This window comes from Sorex araneus, chromosome X (genome assembly GCF_027595985.1).
Source record: "Sorex araneus isolate mSorAra2 chromosome X, mSorAra2.pri, whole genome shotgun sequence".
NCBI lineage: Eukaryota > Metazoa > Chordata > Mammalia > Eulipotyphla > Soricidae > Sorex > Sorex araneus.
This window is the reverse complement of record NC_073313.1, coordinates 254250682-254273884: the sequence shown is the minus strand read 5'-3', so window position 1 is coordinate 254273884 and position 23203 is coordinate 254250682.

Here is a 23203-nt window from a genome sequence, read left to right as displayed (position 1 = left end):
TCATATTGTGATCATGAATAGTGTAATTAAAATATTACGTTAGTTGAAGTCACCCCCCAAAGGACTGTTATTTCAGTATATGCTTTTATAATTTCAAATAATTGCAAACTGGAGTAATAAATGTATTCATATCCAAATTCACTTGACAAAACTTCACTGAGAATAAAAATTAGCAGGGTTTGCAAATAATAAGTGTGATTCCCTCCACTTTGTAATGAATAATTTTCACTTGGTTTCATTAGAACACATAATTGTATACTGGGCAGAAGAATAAGAATACTATTACTATAAAACCACCTTACAAGTTAAGCCGAGCAATTTGCATGTAGCATCAGCATTTTTATTAAGCAAAAGAATGGAAGTGTTTGAAAAATGTCTCAAAGCCTGCATGCAGTTGCAAAGCAAGATATAGATGGAGAGAAAATAAATGGAATCACATTGATCAAGTGGGAAAAGCGAGGCAACTCAATCACTCGGGGATCAGTTTTCTTATCTGCAAAATAGGGAGATTGCACCAGAGAGTTTCTCAATGGCTCTTAAGAGAAAATGCATTTAATGATAATTATAATACTTGCAAAAAGTATTTAAAGTCAAGAACATAAAATGAAAATCACCTGTCAGTGAATAACTTAACAACAATAAATGACTACAGATGGCGTAGACTCTATGTGTAATGAATTGACAAAAGAGAAAATAACTTAATTCTCATATTCAAAAACATTAAAGAGGAGAAATAACAAAACCTGGGGAATACCAATAGAAAATACAGGAAGGTTAGAACAAACCTTAAAACGAATTTGTGTCTTAGCACACTGGAATTAACTGTATCACTGTCATCCCCTTGAGCATTGAGTTTCTTGAGTGGGCCCAGTAACGTCCCCATTCATCCTAGCCCTGAGATTTTAGCAGCTTCTCTTTACTCGTCCTTCCCAATGGTGCCGCATTAGAGGCTCTTCAGGGTCAGTGGAGTGAGACCCATCATTGTTACTGTATTTGGCATATGAATATGCCACGGGGAGCTTGCCAGGCTCTCCCTGTGCAGGCAGTAAACTCGGTAGCTTGCCAGGTTCTCCAAGAGGGAGAACTAGGCTATCAGATGTGGCCTTGCACTTCCAAGAGCTTCGTTTTATGTTGCTCGGTGATGGGATTACACAGTGCCGGGCAGTTTCTGGGTGTGACCGCCTAGCTACTGGAAAATGGGGAATCTGGGTGGAAGAGGCCCAATCCGAGCAGCCTTGGAGATCTCGGCCCTGGGTCCCACACACCTGGGTTCCTCTGCCGGTTCCTTCAAGTATGAGGCTCATCCAAATGTGTGGAGAGTGGCCTTGAGCATGGCTGTGGTTGGGTTCCGGAGGTCTTCAACTGCCAGGGCTCTACTCGGGGCAGGGAGGGAAATTCAACCATGCCCTCTGAGGGACCCCAGTGAAAACAGGCAGGTGCAGGTGCAAGAGACTCTTAGATAATTTAGGGATTTTTAAAAAAACATAACTTGTCTATATTCTGGTTTAAATTTTATGTAAATTCAAATTGTTGTATAACTAATACTAGGACACTTAAAAATTATAAAGCAATAATGCTTTTGAATATTTTATGTTTATCTTGGAATCAAGAAATGGATATACTTTCTGGCCTTAGAGATTTTTTATAGTCCCTGAATTTTTATAGAGTGGGCATATCCTAATTAAATAATATGTGTACAGGATTTTCTCAAGTGATAACTTTTTTTTGGTGACTAAGCTATAGCCCCATGCATCTTTGAACATTTAGTTTCAGTCTTGTTATTCTTCCTATTTATTGCCTTCCTTTTGGAGGTGAGGGTAAAGTTTAAGAGAGATTACCTATAGACCCCTGTTACTCCCATTGGGTAACTTTATAGCATATAAACTTCAGAATATTGTTTCTTATATAGAAACTTTATAGTATTGTCAAAATGCTATTCATATTCCAAATGCCATGCTTGACAGCAGATATTCTGTCATTTCAATTTGCCAGACATAGCCAGAGTGGGAGGAAATAGCAGGTTTTACTTTTTCTCTTCTACCCTCCATCACTGGAGGGACTGGAGTGATAGCACAGTGGTAAGGTGTTTGCCTTGCACACGGCTGACTGGGGTTCAATTCCTCTGTCTGTCTCGGAGAGCCTGCCAAGCTACCGAGAGTATCCTGCCTGCAAGGCAGAGCCTGGAAAGCTACCCATTGCATATTCGATATGCAAAAAACAGTGACAAGAAATCTCACAATGGAAACATTACTGGTGCCTGCTCAAGCAAATCGATGAACAACTGGACGGCAGTGCTACAGTGCTACCCTCCACCACAGTGGTGAATGAGTTCAGATTACTGCAACTCTTCCAATCTCTTTCCTCTCTCCCTAGAGTATTCTAAACATGGCTTTCCTCTTCTAAAGGACACTGAAGGGTTCCTTCCCTGAAGAACAGGCTCCAACTAACAGGGTGTTCAGGAAAGCATTGAGTCACAATAGTTTGAAAGGGGAGAAATGAGAGTGTGTCTTGTGCACACCTTCCACCCAATAGATCCCAGGATATAATAAGTAGGATCTTATGATGGTGAGAGCACTGAGAAGTACAGAGAAAGGGTGAGAGAATTGGGAAATAAAGCTTACTGACAAAGAAAGGAGGTTGGAAAAATAAGTGTGATGTTTTTAAGACTAATTTCTTAGAGACAGATCTTCCTATGCTGCTCACCATTTTGAGAAAGATAACTCATAATCCCAGTGACACTTCCTGCCCCAAATATTTGGTTTCTCTCTGCTCCTTTAACAGGACATGTCTATATATGGTAGAGTTGTCAGGTAAAATGCAGGGTGTCTAATTAGATTTGTGTTTCAGATCAACAAAGAAAAATGAGAATAAACATCTCCCCAATCATTCATCTATTTATATATCCTCTGATTTGTAAGGACTAGAGCAATAGCACAGCACATAGGGCAGTTTGCCTTGCACGCGGCTGACCTGGGTTCGATTCCTCTGTCCCTCTCAGAGAGCCCAGCAAGCTACCGAGAGTATCCTGCCTGCACAGCAGAGCCTGGCAAGCTACCTGTGGCATATTTGATATGCCAAAAACAGTAACAACAAATCTCACAATGGAGACATTACTGGTGCCCACTTGAGCAAATCGATGAACAACGAACAACAGTGCTACAATGCTCTATTTTAAAAACTTGGTATCACTTGTGACTTGATCAGTGGTGCCTGACTCATGATTCTGATTTTCACCCCTTCTTCCTGGTCCTATGGAATACCAATATATACATAGACCCAGTTTCCTCAGAGGTTCCTTTGTAGACTCCTGGTTGTCCTGAAAATGATCGTTAGGTCCTCAATGGTGACAATAGTTCAAAATGTCACAAGAGTTGCCTTTAGAACTCACAAGGCATATTCACTCGTGGTTCCATGCCCACATCAGTGAGTCTAAAACCCAGTAAACAAGTCTTGGGCAGTTTCTATTTCATAGGTGCTTTGTGCTTATTTGCTTGGGTTTTTGTGCCACAGCCGGTGGTCCCAGATCTATTCCTGGCTCTGTGCTCAGGATGTGTGGTGTTGGGGATATGATCAAGCTCAGTCACAGGCACCAAGCAAATGGCTTACCCTTGTGTGACCTCTCTGACCTTTCTGTGTACTTTTTAGGCATTTATCCGACCCAGGTTGGATTCCTCCATCCCTCTGGAGAGCCCGGCAAGCTACCGAAAGTATCTTGCCCCTACATCAGAGCCTGCAAGCTACCTGTGGTGTATTCGACATGCCAAAAACAGTAACAAGAACTCTCACAAGGAGACGTTACTGGTGCCAGCTCAAGCAAATTGATGAGCAACGAGATGGCAGTGATACAGTGATCTGAATATAACAACCTTAGCAAAGCTGAAGAAAACTATATTTACCAATGTCAGAAATACTTTTGTAAAATAAAGCAGATAAGTGTCTGTCTTTCAGCAACACTTTTGGAGGCCTAGGTAACAGGGAAGGCACTAGAGGCAAATAGTTCACATGCCGACTTCTCAATGAAGATTCCTTTATTTCTAATTCCAGAAGTTCCAACTCTCTCTTTTTATACTTGAAGTTTGATCAGCAGCACCAAGTATTGACCCCCATACCCTGCCAGGAAAGAGCCCTGAGCACAGAGCCAGGAGTAATCCCTGAGCACCACTGGGCTCCCAAATGTATCAACTGTCACTGTCACTGTCATCCCATTTCTCATCAATTTGCTTGAGCAGGCACCAATAACGTCTCCATTGTGAGACTTGTTACTGTTTTTGGCATATTGATTATGCCACAGGTAGCTTGCCAGGCTCTGCCATGTGGGCGAGAAACCCTCAGTATCTTGCCGGGGTCTCTGACAGGGATGGAGGAATCGAACCCGGTAGGCTGCATGCAAGGCAAACGCCTACCCGCTGTGCTGTTGCTCCAGCCCAGGGCTCCCAAATGAAACAACTAAAACCTAACAAACAAAATTGTGACTTTTTTTAATCAATGAAGTTTTCTTTAGTCCTTTAATGTTGCAATTAATTTGCTTAATTTTAGTAACACTATCATTTTATTTTTTTAAATTTTGAGGATGTGCTATATGCCTTGCCAGGCCTTTCCTTTCTACCAGACTTTACCACAAGCAAAGAATTAAATCAACTAAATCACCTCCATTTTACAAATTATAAGAAAGCAACTTAGGGAAACGTGAAAGTTGTCAAAGATGACATAGCTGCTGGTCATAACTCGTCGTCCTGTTGATCCTGAACTCTAAACCACTCTGTTGTACTTCAAGTAAAACAAAATATTTGGCTCATTAGGACGTTATTTTCTCCAATATTTCCTTTTTAAGACATCCCTGGGCATTGTTTGAGCCTATAAATAGGGAGGATTACAGAAAGTGGTTCCAAATCTCAAATGCAAGGCTCAGGATCACAGTGGTCACTCAGTATAGAAACCTTCAAATACCCTGTGGACTGGCTGGAGTGTTTCACATGTATTATCTCAATTAATCCTCATGAAAAATCTGCCATCTCTCATTATCCCCTGTCAGGAGGAGACAAAGAAGGTTTGCCAAGCTTGATTACATTGGCAGAAGTCCCACTGCTATTTAAAAACATAGCCTGAAATTGGGACCCGTGTCCTTTGATTTTTCAACCCCAAGATCAAACTCCAAACTGGTCTGTAACATGTCACTCCACCGCCCGCAGCCGACTGCCCATTCCCTCCCTCCAGCTGCTGGCTCAGCCTGCTCCAGCTTCCTTTCCTGGAGCCCGAATCAGTGCATGTTGCCCACATATTCTGGGGCACAGCACAGGATTTTGTTAGGAGAGGACAGAGACTGACTCACATTCTCTGTGGGGGAGATGCACCCTGTTGATTTCCCTTCTCGGGGTTTAAGCAATGGTTTAGGGTCAATTGCAGTTTGAAAAAATTCCACCAAATGTCATTCTTTTTGAGAGGTGATTTTTTTTTTTTTTGCTTTTTGGGTCACACCCGGCGATGCTCAGGGGTCACTCCTGGCTCATGCACTCAGGAATTACTCCTGGCGGTGCTTGGGGGACCATATGGGATGCTGGGATTCGAACCCGGGTCAGCCGCGTGCAAGGTAAACACCCGATCCTCTGTGCTATCAGTCCAGCCCCGAGCAGTGATTTTTTTTTGGTTTTATATATATATATATGTTATTTTAATAAAAGTAGTTCACAATGGCACATTACAGATAATATTCAAAGGCCAATCCCACCACGAGCACCTTCCCACCACAGTAAGAGGGAAGTGTGTGAAGGTTGTTGTATTCCGTTCTGGAGCCATTTAAGCCCGAATATAAGAGAATACAAGCAAGTATGTTAAAACCAAACAAATGTGTGCTACTTTTGATAAGTAAGTAAGATAGGGTATCAGAGCCCACACAGTCCAGGAAATTCTGCAGCATTCTCTTCCAGAGACTTCAGTTTATACTCTCTGGGTCTTGGCTGTCCATGAGATTACATGGCAATGAGGCAGTTTGCGGGTGTGACTGCCAAGGTACTGGAAAACTGGGAAGCTGGGGAAAGAGGCCCAGTCCCACTCTGACTGGGCTTAGAGATCTCATTCATGGGTTCCCGAATACCTGGGTTTTTCTGCCCATCTGCTCTTGAGTGAGGTTCATTTCATCGTGGGTGAGGCTTGTCCCCTCTTGGGTGAGGCTCATCTGAGCATGGGGACAGTGGCCTTCAGCATGGCGGCAGTTGGGTTCTGAAGGTTTTCAGCTTCCGGGAATCTGCTTGGGGCTGAGAGGAAAAAACCCGCTCCCCCTCCAAGGTGTCCCGGTGAAGACAGCCTGGCACTCGGTCAGGAAATTCTGCTTGAGAGGTGATTCTTGATAGAAAAACTCCTATTCTGGGGCCCAGGGAGCAATCAGCAACTGTCAGACTTGAAAGTATGAACATGGTGAGGGGCCGTTAATTCTCTCACAACACTATCCATTGGCTCCAGTGCTACGCCCACCTCTCTGTAGTTTGATCACCCTGGGACCACAGCACAGGCTAAGGTCTCAACACAACACTGCAGCCAAATATGCAGGCGCCAGCACACAACACAAACACAGATGTGCAGAATGTCGACAGCAAACAGGAGGAGAAATATATTAATAAATAAGTGAAAGTTGGAACAATAGCACAGCGGTTGGGCTTTCACCTTTCATGCAGCCGACCTGTGTTTGATTTCTCCGCCCCTCTCGGAGAGCCTGGCAAGCTACCGAGAGTATCGAGCCTACGGGTCAGACCCTGGCCAGCTACCCGTGCATATTGGATATGCCAAAAACAGTAACAATAAGTCTCTCAATGAGAGACGTTACTGGTGCCCGCTCGAACAGATCGATGAGCAACGAGATTCTTATCTCTTGTTGTCATTTTTCACTAAATTTTGGGGATGCTCAAATTTATTTATTTTTGAAGTTCAAGTAGTCCAAGTTTCATGTGCTATTATTCTAAAACAATTGCTCATTATTTTTATTATAGCAACAGCCTGTCTCATTACATTTAACTCTTGGAATCAAAAAGTGTGTGTGTGTGTGTGTGTGTGTGTACACGTTTGTATGTGTGTATGTGTGAGTTTGAGAGAGGGAGAGTATCTCATTTATTCTAATAATATATCCCATATATATCCCATGGGCTGGAGCGATAGCGCAGCATGTAGGCATTTGCTTTGCATATGGCCGACCCGGTTTGATGCCTCCGCTCTTCTTGGAGAGCCTGGCAAGCTACCGAGAGTATCTCGCCTGTATGACAGAGCCTGGCAAGCTACCCATGGCATATTCGATATGCCAAAAACAGTAACAACAAGTCTCACAATGGAGACATTACTGGTGGCCGCTCGAGCAAATCAGTGAGCAATTGAATGACAGTGATACAGTGATATATCCCATCTATCCTACCTGCACAGATACAAAAATAGAAAGATAGAATAATAAAATGTTAGAGCATATTTCTAGCATGGTAATAACTTAAGACATTTGTTCCATATGACTCCACCACCAAAATACTCAAGACCTTCCACCATTGTCTCTGTGTCTCCTATTTCACTCCTTCATTCTCTCTTGCCCATCTCCCCACTGCTTGGTGATGTAAGTTTTGTGATTCAAGGTAAATGGTTGCCATTGTTCAATGCCATCGATTCCTTGTCTTGTCTCTCTGCAATCATTGATCAGTGAGAACATTTGGTAGAAGCCTTTCTCCTTCTGACTTATTTTAACATCATATACTACAGTTCCAAGCGAGTTGCAGTGAACTGCAACATTTCATCTTTTCTTAAAGTTGTGTAGTATTCCATTGTGTATATGTACCACAATTTCTTTATCTTTTCATCTGTCACTGGACATTTGCATTGCTTGTATATCCTGGATATTGTACTAATTTCTGCAGTGAACATAGATATGAATTATCACTTGTATCACTTGTCATCCCGTTGCTCATTGATTTGCTGGAACGGGCGCCAGTAACATTTCTATTCGCCCCTGCTGCATGCTAGTGTAACCCAGTGGAGTCTGCTCGCTCCAGAAACACGAAATGTTTCAAACCATTCATTCAGGGTCTTGACAAAGAAGTCTGACCATCTCATAGATGGGCCGCCAGGCATTCTTTTGACGTCTCATGGAACCCAGTAGGTAACAGCTCTAGTCCAGCAGTCCTCCAAATCACATTACATGTCTGGTCCATCTGATTTCCTATACCTTAGCAAACAAGGCAGCATCCCTGATTCTTGATTGTCCATAGAGGACGGGACTCTGGATTCCTTCTCTCACTTTGAAATTTATGCTTTTGTTTTTTTTTTCTTGGTGGGGGTGGGGAGGAGGTGGTAAATGTCAAGTAGAATAAACACATCATATGGAAGTGCCACTCTTACTTTATTGAGGTATCTTCATAATGTTTTCTAAGATGCTCCATCAATAAAACCAAAGATTTCCATTGGGTTTTTGGGAACAATTTTCTTTTGGGAAGCTGAGAGAAAAGACACAGCTATTTTATCTTAAACAATGTTTCCCTGGAACTCAAGGACAAGTAAACTTGAATCTTATTCCCTGTCATTTCAAAACACTCCATTTATAGACCTCGGTTTCTGTTATAAAATCCATGTGAAATATCCACTGTGTCTTTTTAAAAATAAAAATCAGACTCCATTCCCTAAAACAGAAAATTTCCTAAATTTATACTATCTGTAACCTATATTATTATAACCTCAATATACTTTATACTCAAGGCAGCTAACTTGCTTGTATGAATGGCTATATAACAGTAATCCTTATTCAAACTTTATTGTTTCTTTCTATAGCTTTTGAGATTATTTTTAAAGCACCCTAGATTCCAGTATTTATTCTCTATTTGGGTTTACATAACTTCAACTTTAGGCTGCCTCTCCTAAAATATGTCACCAATTCATTTCCATCCAGATTTCTCAGACACAGTATTTCCCAGTGGGACCTCAATAGGAGTCAATTGAGATCTCTGTTCATGAGTAAAATTTTGTAAAGCATCCTCCAGGGCTTTGGGGAAATAGCTCATCTTATGTGCTGTTAGGGTCATTCTCCTTACATGAGTGACGTAGAGTCCTCTGGTTGGTGTCAGAATCATGTTGGATTCCCTTCTGAGTGATTGGGATTCCTTTTTGCTAAGTCCTAAGCAAAACTGCATAGCACAGCTTTCTCATTTTACTTAGCCATGTGACATAGGAACCCCGGGAGTCAGATAGACATATTGACCTGGGGCTGACTACCAACCCATAAATTATGCTATTGTCCATCAGCACTACCTCTTTCTAAAACCATTGGGGAAAATCAGAACAAGTAGCACCCGGTGTGGCTGCCCAAACACAAAAATAACTTTCAGATTTCTTTTTTCTCTTTATCCCTTGTATTGGAACATTTTTTATTTTTAAAATATTGATCAATTGGTAAACAAAGAATTGGGGTATCCTTCTTCTTTGGGGGTCTCTCAAAGGCTCTTCTTAAACCTTTCATGAATGCAGAGACATTAAAACAACAAAATGGGTTAAGGATTATTAGTAAAAATTGGGTCCTAAAGAGTTTTTTTTGGTAGGTTCTGCATTTTAACTCCACCCAGATTATGAAAAACAAGGAACTTATATATTTTACTGAATAATATAAATTTCTAAAACACGAAGACCATGATTCATGCAGGCCAAGTGTGACGAATAGATTTGTGGACTGTGGACCATTTTAATCATTAGAAGTTTGGGGGCGGAGTACTTAGGCTACCTAAAGGGAGGAAGAAGAATGACTCTCTAGTGTTGGTTTTGTGATTGGTGGAACCATTCAGATAGAAGATCCAAATATCAATTTTCAGTGAAAAATAGTGGATTTCACTTAGGATAGATTGAGTTGGAGGTGGCTGACAGATGGAAATATCAAATAAGAAATGTCTAGCTGGTAAGTTGAATATATTTGTCTGGAGTCCAGGCAAATGATCAAAGCATGGAGCTTGGGGGGGAATGGAGGGATTTAAAGTAATGAGAGAATATGAACATTTATGGATTGCTATGCTGCTAATTTTAGAAAAGCGGACAAAGCTACAAACCTGTGTGAACAAAAAAAAATGTTTTAGGGTCTCAGGATTTGTTCAAGAGTTTCATGTCTATAGTTTAACTTAGTGCTGTTTAATCCTTTGAAAATATTTATTTAACTTTCATGCAAAGACTCATCTTACAAGCAGAAGATTATTTCAGCACTGGCGAGCATCTTGCTTGGTTCCAGGTGTAGAAAATTAACCTTTCACATCCAGTGCTTGTTCATCCCGGAAGTTCTTCAGTATCTTAACTGAAACAGTTATATTTTAAAGTCTGGTATAAATTGTATGTATGTAATAACCGTTTGTAAGACACACAGCGCACGTATACAAAAGGTTGCTATGGGGTAAGCTCACAACACCACCTTTATTTTAAAATATCATTTCTAAGGATAGCTGTAACAGTCACATATTGACATAATTAATTTTAAAAAAAGTCAGTCACAAAGTGTTTTTCAACAATTAGTTTGTGTTTGCATGACATCTACAACTGAAATAACTCCTTGGCTGTGCTTTGTCAGGCCTCTGCATGTCAATGAACTATTAACTCATGTTCTTTCTGTCTCTACTCCAGCAAACCAGGCTTTCTGGAATGCAAGAAAATTTTAGTGTTTATTTACAACCTGTATACTGACTTCCTACTGCTCAAAGCAAGTCATGTAGTTAATTCTACTGAGAAAAAGTGGCATATTATCCCATGCACAATGGAAAGCCACTTCAAAATCATATGACATAGACTGTGGGTATATGGGCAAAAAAGAGAACTCAAGGAATCATTACAATCTCTCACGGTAGCCCAATTTCTGCCATCAGAACACATCCTTGGTTTCCACGATCAAAATGTGTCTCTCCTCCCGTCTATTCCAGGCTAGTGAGATCAAGCACAGTCACTATTAAAAGGTGAAACTACAATCAATACTGTCACTGTCACTGTTGTCCTGTTGCTCATCAATTTGCTCAAGTGGGCACCAGTAACGTCTCCATTGTGAGACTTCTTGATACTGTTTTTGGCATATCCAATACACCACGGGTAGCTTGCCACGCTCTCAGAGAGGGAGAGATATCATGCAGGCGAGATAATCTCGGTAGCTTGCTGGGCTCTCAGAGAGGGACAGAGGAATTGAACCAGGGTCAGCTTTATGCAAGGCAAACGCCCAACCCGCTGTGCTATTGCTCCAGCCCTGCTATCGCTCCAATACTGTAAAAATGTGAAAATGGTGGCCAAAGGCATAGCAGATAAACCACTTGCCTTTCATACAGCCAACCTAGTTTTAGCTCCCGCCACTACATCCAGTTCTCAACCCCTGCCAAGCGACATCTCTGAGCACTGATCCAGGAGTAAGCCCTGAGTATGGACTAGGTGGTATCTACAAAAATGGGGAGGGGGAGGAAGCTATAAAAAGATTTTAAAATGTATACTTGTATAATTTTAAAAGAACCTAGAAATAGATTTTAAAATGTACATTTAAAAGATGCAATGCCTTATAAATTTAGGTCTTACAATAATTTAGTAATTAGTTCCACATTTCCCTATTCTGTTACTATAGTCTTTACTACTACAAAAGAGGACAGATTTGGAAATATGCTACTGCATATATTAACTTTTAATTTATCTATTCCTGATTATAATTATCGTGTAATACACTATGATATGTTGAAACATGACCTCTGCTCCTATGTGTTTAAAAAAATGTGAAGTCACACTTAATGTAAAGTAATATGTGGCAATTACATGTCATCTAGCTCTAAAGGATTTTGTTGCACCAAAAACAGTAAATGCATGTTTTGAACCCTCTATCTGCTGTTCTACAGTATCCAACTCTTGAAATTTTCAATAGATATAAAGAATAGGTATCTTTATCTCCATCCATTAATTGAGGAACTAATTAACAATTAGAACTAATTGAAGTTCAGATTCTTTTAGAAACTTGCTTAAACTTTACTCTCCTCCCCCTGATCAAGGTTTACACCAAGATCTAGCTAACCTCATTGTGAAATCTAGATAATGAGATTAACTTTTAAATTAGAATAATCAAATTGGGGCTATACAATTTTAGCATTGATTAAATTTTGCACTGACTTTATGTTTTTACTCAATTTTGTTGCATAAAATATTTAACTGATTTCTTTATTATATAAAATTTTGTTCCAATTAACAGTTCATAGTAAATATTTTTAGCACCAAAACAAGATGTTGGTTATGTTTTAATATTTTACTGATGAAATAAAGTCTTCCAAGTATCTGCTGTAAATTCTATGGTTTGTTTCCTGTGAGACTAATTAATTGGTAGTACAGGACATTTAAAGAAATGAAGCACCATTGGCAAGCATCAACTCTTCTAAACAAAGCTTCCAAACGACTTAGTAATGGGCCTCATAAATTTAGCCAAGCAAAACATACGTTAAAATAATGTGAATATTACTTGCCAATAAATATATAAAGTTGCAACTGGCTTGAATGTATAATTTTGTATATTAATTATTAAACATTCTTATTAAATTATTGCTAATATAGTCTTTCAAAATTAAAATCTGATAGCTATTGAAATATTTGAATATTTAAACCTAAGTTTAGATGGCAAGCAGTTGTATCATTGTCATCCCATTGCTCATCGATTTGCTGGGTAACATCTCCATTGTGAGACTTGTTGTTTCTATTTTTGGCATATTGAATACACCACAGGTAGCTTGCCAGGCTCTGCTGTGCGGGCAAGATACTCTTGGTAGCTTGCCGGGCTCTCTGAGAGGGATGGAGGAATAGACCCCTGGTCAGCCTGGGTCAGCTGCGAGCCTGCTGTGTTATCGCTCCAGCCCCAAGCAATTGTATTTAATATTTTTGTTTTAAAATACTGACTATGGTGCCATGACTGTGTGTTGAGGTAGAGGGAAAGATATATTTCCTGGAGGCCGGCAAGTTGGAGGCAGTTTCCAACCAGGACCCTACTGTAATGGTAGCTGCACAGCCCCAGTGCCTGGCTACTCTCACAGGTGGGTGTGGCTTTCAGCTGCCTCCTGTTAATTTTCCCCACCATATCCTATTGGGGAAAGAAGAAACCACCACCCACAAAGCTCCCCCAGATCCCTCCCTGACAGTGAGGGATGATACTGATAGTGTATTAGAAAGAACCACCTCCAGACTACCACAGGAACCATGGGGAAACAGCACACAACATCATCATGAGGAGCGGATGAAGAAAAGACTCCTGAATCACAACAAGGAATACACACATATAAAATCTCTCTAATAAATAATTCAAAGTTAAAATAGTGAGGATGTTTGTTGAGTTAAAAAAAGCAGTGGAACACACATACAATGAAACACAGGAGGACATGAAAGAAATAGTAGGATGAATGGCCAATAAAATACAGGAGGAAATGAGAGCAGACATAAGAAAAAAATTACCAACAGATTTGGCACCAATTAAAAATTTTGTAGATGAAATGAAAAACTCAATGGATGCCCTCAATAGTAGAGTAACAACAGCTGAATACAGAATCAGCAAGGTTGAGGATGAGATGAATAAAACCGACAGGGAACAGCAAAATATGGGAAAAAGTCATCAAATAACTCATGGACAGAATAGAGAGCTATTCTATTGAATCTGAGAGCTATTCTAATGAATCTGAGAGGAACAACATAAGAATCATCAGAGCCCCAGAAAGACAGAAAGGCAATCCCAAAGAGGTATAACAGTTAAAGATATTGCTGAAAAGTTCCCAGAGCTGGAGAACACAGGCATATAGATCCAAAAAGGCTGAAGGGTACCAGCTTAAAGAGACCCTAATAAAAAGACTCCAAGACATATCCTACTTAGAAAAACAAACACCAAAGATAGAGGTAAAATTCTGAAATCAGCAAGACCAAAGAAGAAAATTGCATACAACAGAACATCTTTTAGATTTACAGACCTAATGAATGAAACCTCCTGGGACCAAGGGCAGTGGTGGGATAGAATTAAAAAACTTAATGAAATGGAAGCTTCGCCAGGAATACTTTACCAAGTTAGACTCTCATTCTGATTCGAAGGAATGATACACACATCCATGGATAAGTAACAGCTCAGAATCTTCATAAACTCAAAACCAATTTTCAAAAAATATCTCAAGGGGCTACTATAAGGCAAGACAAACCCCACAAACACAACAATCTTCCAGAAAGTTGACACAAAGCCACATTATAACAATCTCTCTCAATGTTAAAGATATAAATGTGCTAATTAAAAGACACAGGATAGCAAAATGAATTAAAAAATTAAATCCAACATTATGCTTCCTACAAAAAACACATTTGGATAGTTGGAAAAAAACACAGATTCAACGTAAAAGGTTGGAAAACAATTCTTCAAGCAAACAGTTCCTTCAGAAAGGCTGTGGTAGTCATCACAGATTCAAAGTTCAAGGTTGGAAAACAATTCTTCAAGCAAACAGTTCCTTCAGAAAGGCTGTGGTAGTCATTCATACTAGTACCGGGCTACATAGATTCCTATTTGATAAAGGTCACAAGAGATAGTGAAGGTCATTTCTTAATAATAATGGTCTGCATAAATTAGGAAGAAATTGTACTCCTAAACATATATGCAACCATGAAGGACTAGCAAAATACTTCAAACAACTGCTAATAGTCTTTAAGGGAGATATTGGTAGAAACACAACAGTAGTTGGACACTTCAACACTGCCTTGTCACCTCTTAGTAGATCAACAATATTAAAACTCAGCAAGGATATACTGACTTTGATGGATGAAATCAAAGAGAATGGGCTAGTAGATATATGCAGTGCTTTTCAACCCCCAAATGCCAAATATACATTCTTCCCCATTGTACATGGTATTTTTTTCCAAAATAGACCACATTATGGACCACAATACATACCTCCATAAAATTAAGGGGATAAAAATTGTATCAACTATCTTTTCAGATCATAAGGTACTGAAAACAGAAGTTAATCACAGAGAGAAATGGAGAATTAAATCAAATACCTGGAAATTATACAGTGGATTAGAGGGAAATTAAAGAAATAATTAAAAGATTCCTGGAGGCAAATGAGAGTGAGGACACAAACTACCAGAACTTCTGAAGTACAATAAAAACAATGTTAAGAGAAAGATCCACCAGGAAGGAAGAGCCCACATAAATAACTTGAGTTCACAGTTTAAGATCTTAGAAAATGACCAACAAAATGACTCCCAACAAGGCAAGAGGAAGCACTGTAGTATTGTCACAGTCATCCAATTATTCATCAATTTGTTCAAGCGGATACCAGTAACATCTCCATTGTGAGACTTGTTGTTACTGTTTTGGCATATCAAATACACCACGGGGAGCTTGCCAGGCTCTTCCATGCAGGCTGGATACTCTCAGTAGCTTGCTGGGATCTCTGAGAGGGACAGAGGAATTGAATCCGGGTCGGCCTCGTGCAAGCAAATGCCCTACCTGCTGTTCTATCACTCCAACCCAGGCAAGAGGAAAGAACTAATAAAATTTAGACAAAAATTAATGAGCTGAAATCCCCCTCCCAATAAAAACCCAAAGATCAATGTAACCAAGGGCTGTTTCTTTTGGAAAAATATACAAGATCTATAAACTACTAGCAAGGAGCAAGAATCACAGAGAGAGAGAGAGAGAGAGAGAGAGAGAGAGAGAGAGAGAGAGAGAGCAAAGCAAAGTGCCTGCCATAGTGTCAGGTGGGCAGAGGGAGGGAAGGGAACTGGTGAGAAATGTACATTGGTGAAGGGACAGGTGTTGGAACATTATATGACTGCAATTCAATCATGAACAACTTTGTTAACTGTATATCTCACTGTGATTCAATAAAAAGGAAAAGAAAAAAATATTAGGTACTGGCTATCTTAAACTGAATGTTAAATATGTATTTAATTTTAAGGCAACATACTTAAGTAAAGTTCGGAAAATATATTTTTTTCTAATTTATTGATGAACTGGAGCCATAGCACAGCAGGTAAGGTGTTTGCCTTGTATACTGCCGACCCAGGTTCAATCCTCCATCCCTCTCGGAGAGCCCGGCAAGCTACCAAGAGTATTCTGCCTGCATGGCAGAGCCTGGCAAGCTACCCATGGTGTATTCAATACACCAAAAACAGTAACAAGAAGTCTCACAATCGACACATTACTGGTGCCCGCTCGAGCAAATTGATGAACAACGGGACGACAGTGCTACGACAGTGCTAATTTATTTACTTTTATTTTACTGACAGAAAAAGTGTAAAATTAGGTGAAAACTCTAATTAACATATTAACATAAATACTTGAAAACTTTATGATATTCATAATTTACCCATTATTTAAAAAAACTGAAGCTTCATTGCATTGTCACATAGATTAATTTATGAGAAATACTGAAAATAAAAATTTGATTCTGAGTCTGTTCTTATATTCCCCATATCCAGCTTTTACTTTCTCTTCTAGTAAATATTTGGTCTTATAGTACTTCAATCTTTTATTGTTCTATTTAACTCATATGTGTGTTGTTTTCTGTGTATATGATATATGACTAAAATTCATGCAGTTTTTACCTTTTCTTTTACTTGTTTGACTTTTTTTTTTCACTTAGAGTAATAGCCTCTTAGCTCCACCCATTTTTGGGGGATTGGCAGTATCTTTATTTATAACTGAGTAATACTCCGCAGTTCTTCCTGAAGAGGAACCCAGGTCTGCGGGACCTGGGGCTGAGATCTCCAAGCCTGTTCAGATTGGGACTGGGCCTTCTCCACCCAGACCCCACATTTTCAAGTAGCTTGGCAGCTACACCCACAAACTGCCACCAGTGCTGTGTAACCCCACCAATGGCCAACATCCAGAGACTATAATACCAAGCTCCTGGAAGAGAGTGATAAGAGTCTCTTGGCCCGAGCCTGGCTGTCTTCACCAGGGCCCCTCGGAGGGGACTGGTTGACATCTAATAGCCTTGTTCTCCCTCTTGGAGAACCTGACAAGCTACCAAGAGTCTATTGCCCGCACGGGAGATATTGCAATCTCCCCATGGAGTATGCATATCCCAAATAGAGTAAAAGATACATACATACCTCTCGGAGAGCCCAGCAAGCTGCCAAGAGTATCCCGCCCTCACGGCAGAGCCTGGCAAGCTACCTGTGGCATAATCGATATGCCAAAAACAGTAAGGATAGGTCTCATTCCCCTGACCCTGAAAGAGCCTCCAATTTTTGGGAAAGACGAGTAAGAAGAGGCGGATAAAATCTCAGGGCTGAATGTAATAGAGATGTTACTGGTGCCCGCTCGAGTAAATCGAGGAACAATGGATGACAGTGATACCGTGACAGTACTCCACAGTATACATTTACCACACCATCTGTATTCATCGGACTGGAGCGATGAATACAGTGGGTAGGGGGTTTGCCTTGCACGAGGCCGACCCAGGTTTGATTCTTCAATCCTTCTCAGAATGCCCAATGGTGCCTGCTCGAGCAAATTGATGAACAACTGGATGACAGTGATACCATGACAGTGATCTGTATTCATTAATCAGTTGATAAACACATGCTATTTCTAAATTCTTGGTTTTTATAATTAATGTAGCAATAAATATGGAAGTGCATACATCAAATTTAATTTTACAGTAATATTTGTGCTTTTTCGGTAAATACATCAAGGTGGGATAACTTGTTCATATAACATTTATATTTTTAATATTTTTAAGAGTTTCTCTCATGTTTACCCTAGTGAGTATACCAACAGAACATAGAGGATTCAGTGATCTCCACACATTTTCCAATATTTCTTTTTGTATTTTGTATAATAGCAGTTCTAATAGCTGTGAAGTTATAATTTATTGTTACAATTTATTGTTATTCTGATTTCATTTCCTTAATAATTAGAGATGATGAACATTTTTATATGCTAAGTGGATATCTATATATCTATGTTCTAAACATCTTTTCAGGTATTTTGCCTATTAATTCATTTTTAACAAATTTTTGTTAATTTTAAAAATCTTATCCTATTTTTGGTACTAGATTCTTAGCGGATAAACAATTTTGGTACCTTGTTTTGATGTGTAAAATATACTTAGTTTTATATGAATGTAGCATTGTCGCGCTGTTGTCCAGTTGTTCATCAATTTGCTCGAGCGGGCATCAGTAACGTCTCCATTGTGAGACTTATTGCTACTGTTTTTGGCCTATCGAATACGCCACGGGTAGCTTGCCAGGCTCTGCCGGGCGGGTGGGATACACTTGGTGGCTTGCCGGGCTCTTCGAGAGGGACGGAGGAATCAAACCCGGGTTGGTCGCTTGCAAGGCAAACACCTTCCCCACTTTGCTATTACTCCAGTCCTTAGTTTTATATAGTGGGATTTATTTATTCTCTACTTTTATTTCCCTTGATAGAGAAGTTTTCAAACATCTCTAAAGTTGATATTGAGAAGCATATTATGTATCTTTTTTCTATGTTTTATTATGTAGATATACTTTATAGCTGAGTCATATCACAATCATTTTTTTCTAAATGTGTTAAGTAATCAGCCTTGGTTTTATTGATTTCTTAAGATTTTCATTATTATTTTATTCGTTTATTTGTATTATTTTCTTTTGCTCATTAACATTTACTTGTTTTTCATTCTAAAATTCCCTTTGTGTGTTTAGATTTTTTATTCTTATTGTTTCTTGAGTTAGGACTCCGTCTCGTTACAAAATTTCTTCCTGGTACTTTCATTGTATACCACAGATTTTGATAAGTTTTGTCCTCTTTTTTGTTTATCCTCAAGTATTTTATTATTTTACTTTCTCATCGAGCAATAAATATTCATAACATACTTATTATTCTCCCAAATTGCATGGATTTTCCCTCATTTTTCTTGTGGTTATTTCTAATCTTATATATTAGGCTATAAGAAGTGATTTAGATTATTTAAATCTTCATAAATTTATTGAGAATTATTTTTGACACCAACACATTTCAGTATAGTTTTACTGAAGCGAACATATAATCTACACATGAGAAAGTCCCATGGGTACTTTAAAGAACATGCTTTCTATTTTGGGATATTGAAATCCTCTAGAAACATCTATTTAGTACCTCTTATCTAGATGATTACTGGCCTTTATTTCCCTGGTATTTTTCTGTCTTTGTGAGATTTCCACTAATATAAGTGAATTGCTAAAGTCCCCTACTATTATTTGTTGCTATCTCTGTCTCTAAGTCTATTAACAGTTATTTATTTATTTTAGAACTGCTGTGTTGGATGCATATGAATGATTGTTATATCTTCCTGTTCATTGATCTTTTTATTATATTTTATACATATTTATCTCTTGCTATATTTTTGGCTGGAAGATGTTCTTCTGATCTAAGCATAATGGTTCTTAAATTCTTAAGTTTTCCATTGGCTTGAGGTGCATGTTTCCATCCCTTTAGAATTGTGTTTGTCTTTAAAGATTAAGTGAGTCTCCTGTAAACAGCATATAATTGGTTTCTTAATTTTTAATCCATCTGGCCACTATTGGACAGTTCCTTCCATTACATTATAGGTCATGATTAATGTATGAGGGCTTGTTGCCATCATTATGACTTAACTGTTATAGTTCTTTACATTTACTTATTTACTTGCTATTTTTTTAAATAATGTCTTTCCCCCCCCAATTCAGATGAAATATCTCTTCTAAATGTTTCTTGTAGGAGAAGTCTATTCTTGGTAAATTCCTTGAGATCTTTTTCACTGTAAAAGCTCTTATTTTCTCTTCATATTTGCAAGAGAATGATGAAAGACATACTATTCTTTGCTGGCAGATTTTGCCTTTAAGTATTTTAAATATGGCATTTCATTCTCTCTGGCCTGTAGAGATTTTGTTGAATATTCTAATGAAATTCCAGCTATAGTACCCTTTTGGACTGGAGTGATAGCACAGTTGTAGGGTGTTCACCTTGCACGCAGCCGATCCGTGTTCGATTCCTCCACCCCTCTCAGAGAGCCCGGCAAATTACCGAGAGTATCCTGCTCACACGGCAGAGCCTGGCAAGCTACCTGTGGCGTATTCGACGTGACAAAAACAGTAACAATAAGTCTCACAACAGATATTACTGGTGCCCGCTAGAGCAAATTGATGAGCAATGGGATGACAGTGACAGTACCCTTTTATGTTACCTATTGTTACCTATTGTTTTGTTTTCCCCAAGCCTCCTTAAATACTGTTTATCTCAAACTCTTTTTGATAGATTCAATACTATGCTTCTGATTGTAGAACCCTTATTTAAATATCCAAATCATGTCTTGTTCTCAAACACTTGTACATTCTGTTTCTTCCCTAGGTTTTGAGATTTTCTGGTACTATTTCTTTTAGTGAGTTTTCTGGTCTTTTCTCTCTTTTACTTCTAGCATCCCTATTATTCTTATGTTACCTTTCCTTATGTAGCCACTTTCTCATAGAAATAATATTTGTATCTTGCTTTTCCTCCCCTTCTCTCTGACTCCTTTGCACATCTTCCAGGAAACTGATCTGAATTCCTTTTGATCTATCCCATTTCTGTCGATTTCTTGAACTTTTAACCATGTTCACTAAATTCTTCACATCCCATGCCTGTTTTTGTTTTAGTTATCAATGTCTACCTTCTAGTCATTGATTTTACTCTATGGTTATAAATATATTTTCATATGATGTTTATGTTTATTTTGTGGGGAGGCTGGACTCTCTGAAATTACTTTGACCTAATTTGCTTGGTTGTTTTTGACCTGTCAGAAATTTTTCTTATAAAAATTTTGAGCTACATTGGGACCAGAGCAATAGTATAGCATGTAGAGCATTTGCCATGCATACAGTCGACCTTGGCCAGATTTTTCTGGCACCCCATATGGTCTCAAGATCATCACCAGGAGTAGTTTCTCAGTGCAGAACCAGCAGCAATCTCTGAATATCACCAGTGTGGCCCAGAAACAAAACAAAACAAAAAGTCTGAGCTATAGACTTTCAGATTTTGGTGATTGGATTCTTCTACTTACTTTCTCCTTCTTGAACTCCTAGTCTTTTACCTTTTAGTTGTTGTTTTAATTTAGCTAAGTATTTTTTGAACTTTCATATATTTTTTACATTTACTTTTCCATCAAGAGGTGCTATATATGAGTATATTATATTTGCGTTGCTTAAAAAAAAGAATTAGGAAATATCCAGCTTTTATAGGAAGTAGAGTTTTGTAGCTGCAGTTGCTGTGTGGGTAGAGTGGTGGCATAGATGTGGAAGGTTCAGTACGAATCAAAAACATGGCGCTGGAGCAATAGCATAGCAGGAAAGGGTAGGGCGTTTGCCTTGCAAGTTGCCAACTCGGGTTCCATTTCCAGCATTCCATATGGTCTCCTGGGCAGCGCCAGGGGTGATTCCTGAGTGCAGAGAGAGGAGTAACCCCTGTACATCGCTGGCTGTGACCCAAAAAGCAAAAAACAAATAAAATAAAATAAAATAAAATAAAAAACATGGTAGAGGGGCTGGAGGAATAGCACAGCGTGTAGGGCATTTGCCTTGCACGCGGCCGACCCGGGTTCGATTCCCAGCATCCCATATGGTCCCCTGAGCATCGCCAGGGGTGATTCCTGAGTGCAGAGCCAGGAGTAACCCCTGTGCATCGCCGGGTGTGACCCAAAAAGAAAAGAAAAAAAAACATGGTAGAGACTGGTTCTTATTTATCGATTTTCTGATGTCCCTCCTCTCAGATATGACAATTTTGCAATTTTTCTTTTTGTCTTTACTTTTTCTTCCTTTTCTCTTAATCCTTCTGTTTCTCCTTCTGTCTCTTCTTTGTCTCTGTCTCTCTCTCTCTCTCTCTTCATCTCATATACACACAGAAACGGATACAGACACAGACACACCCAAACACAAACACACACCTTCCAGTTTTGTTTCTCTAATGGACTGTGCACTTGAAGCTGCCTTCTTGAACTCACTTGCCATAGCAGACTAAGCCCCGCTAATTAATTTAGCATGCTGGAATAGGGCCTAGACAGGATATATCCTAAAAGTACCTCTGATTCCACTTAGTACCAGTGAACTAATTTTATCTCTATAAAAGTATCTGTTTGATAAATATTGATTCTATAGTCTCTATTAAGAAACTATATTTCTATAATCTCAAAAATTATTGTTAAACAAGTATTTGTTAGAATATTAAATTATTAATGTAACAAATAATAGATTTTTAATTAAAAAAGTAAGTTGGCCAAGATCTAGAGACAAAGCACTCTTGACATTTTGATTTGTTTACTTCTCCACTTATTTATACTTTTACAATTATTTGGATAAGTAAATGTACTACATTCCATTCCATCTTTTATATTTTGAAATGTTTTCTGATTATATTGCCAGCTTATTTATTTAATTCCTTTATTTTAGTATACAATGTTTATTTTCTTGGTAATAAAATTGATTTTTTATCTGATTTATTTTACTTCTATATCTGTAAAGTTCTTGCATCTTCCAATGTCAGGGAAATATTTGTTGTATTTTGTATTTGTAACTTTTTGTTAACTGATTGATCTACTGTTACTTAAAGTATAAATAATATAGCATATATAATGATAATTTTATTTTTTCAGGTATACGCATTTCTTCGGAGATAGGGCATATTTATTCTCTTTTATTTTTCTTCAAGCTTTACAATTCAATCAGGAAATTTAGAATTGATATTAGTGTATGTTTGAAAACTTCTAAACATTTTCTCATCAGTAAAAAATATAGTTGGAGGTCTAAACTTCAGAGTTCAAATAATAATGTCAAGCTAACATTAAGAAACATGGTTTAATGTATGCTAAATTAATTTTCCTAGGTACTCTTTACGTTTGTTGTATGATAACTATATAAATGATGTATTAAATAAATATCTTAAAACTTTAGAAAGTGCATTAGCATATTAATTAAAGAAAAGGAGAGGTGACTTAAATAGCAACACAATTAAAGGAAGGCTGTGTCCCGTATTTCCATTTTCCCTGACGTATTGTGCCAGGCAAATGCTTTAGGTGTATTAGTTCATTTTTTAACTCTCTAGTCTAAGAGAACTCTAATGATACCTATATTTTAATGAATATTATGATAGAAATCTTGTCTCTGAGAGTTTGATTCCTGAGATTATATTTATCAGTGGTCAACCACAGTCCAAAAATATTACATAAAGAAGATACATAGAGACCGTGTTCACATGTCTTATTAC